Source organism: Monopterus albus, unplaced genomic scaffold (genome assembly GCF_001952655.1).
Source record: "Monopterus albus unplaced genomic scaffold, M_albus_1.0 scaffold28.1, whole genome shotgun sequence".
NCBI lineage: Eukaryota > Metazoa > Chordata > Actinopteri > Synbranchiformes > Synbranchidae > Monopterus > Monopterus albus.
The window spans coordinates 4277811-4279019 of record NW_018127908.1 but is presented as its reverse complement, the minus strand read 5'-3'; the positions used below and the strand labels follow the sequence as shown (position 1 = coordinate 4279019).

The following is a 1209-nucleotide window of genomic DNA, read 5'->3' as shown; positions in this document are numbered from 1 at the left end:
TTGATTAGTTGGTTAGTGATCATGGCATACCATGATATAAAATATAAAAATTACACTTCTGTATAAAACAGGTCAAATATAAAACACAGTAGACAAACACTGACAATTTATCATCTGTAATGACATGATGGCTCCAAATCACACAACAACATGGCGCCCACCGAGGCGAACATGTTTGTGCATTCCACTCTTTTTCTTCGTTTTCTTTTTTGTGTTTTTTTGCTTTTTCTGCAGTGCACAAATGTCATGCACTGCTTACATACAACAGACAGGCATTGCTGGATATCGCCAACTCACAAAGCCACTGGGAATTTACTGGTTTCATACCACCGGAGCTACAACTCATTCTTCGCTCCGGCGACAATAACAACAATGGCGAGGAAAGCCACCATCGCCCACGGGGAGCCCCCAGAGCACCAGGCACAAGCGAGCAGGCTGAAATCAGGAGAGCAACCCGGAGACGCAAACGAGGCAGATGAGGAGGACTCCATGCTAGGCTAAAAGCTCGCGCTACCCGACCGCCATTACCCAGCCTCTTCCTAGCTAGCGTACAGTCTCTGGAAAACAAACTGGACGAGCTAAGGGCTAGGATTACAACACAACGGGAAATCAGCGAATGCTGTGCTCTAGTTCTCACCAAGACTTGGCTTTCTGACAGAGTTCCAGACTCAGCGATTCAGCTACAAACACATTCTGTACATTGAAGTGATTGCACTGCTGCTTCAGGGAAGGTAAAGGGGGATGGTGTGTGTTCATTAATAACTCATGGTGTGGAGATGTACGGACTGTTTATAAGCACTGTTTGCCAGACGTAGACATAGAGTTTTTATTGCTGAAATGCCGGCCCTACTATCTAGCCTGAGAGCATAGTGCTGCATTTCTTGCTGCTGTGTATGTTAGCCCAAGAGCTAATCCCTCTGCGGCTCTCAGCAAACTCTATGATGTCATCAACGTGCTAGAGACAGCACACCCCGATGCTGTATTAATCGCTGCAGGCAACTTTAACCATCCATCCATTCCATCCATCCATTTTCCTCCACTTATCCGGGACCAGGTCGCGGGGGCAGCAGTCTAAGCAAAAGATGCCCAGACTTCCCTCTCTCCAGACACTTCCTCCAGCTCCTCTGGGGGAATGCCAAGGCATTCCCAGGCCAGCCGAGAGACATAGTCTCTCTAGCGTGTCCTGGGTCTTCCCCGGGGCCTCCTCCC

At 48.4% G+C, this 1209-nt stretch overlaps 1 protein-coding gene across 1 annotated transcript in view; it reads right to left on the bottom strand.

Annotated features, from left to right (window-relative positions):
• The window catches only part of obscnb (obscurin, cytoskeletal calmodulin and titin-interacting RhoGEF b), a gene marked incomplete at its 3' end in the record, with an annotated part of 61973 nt that overhangs the window by 32509 nt on the left and 28255 nt on the right, over positions 1-1209 (bottom strand). The gene's annotated exons all lie outside the window — the stretch shown is intronic.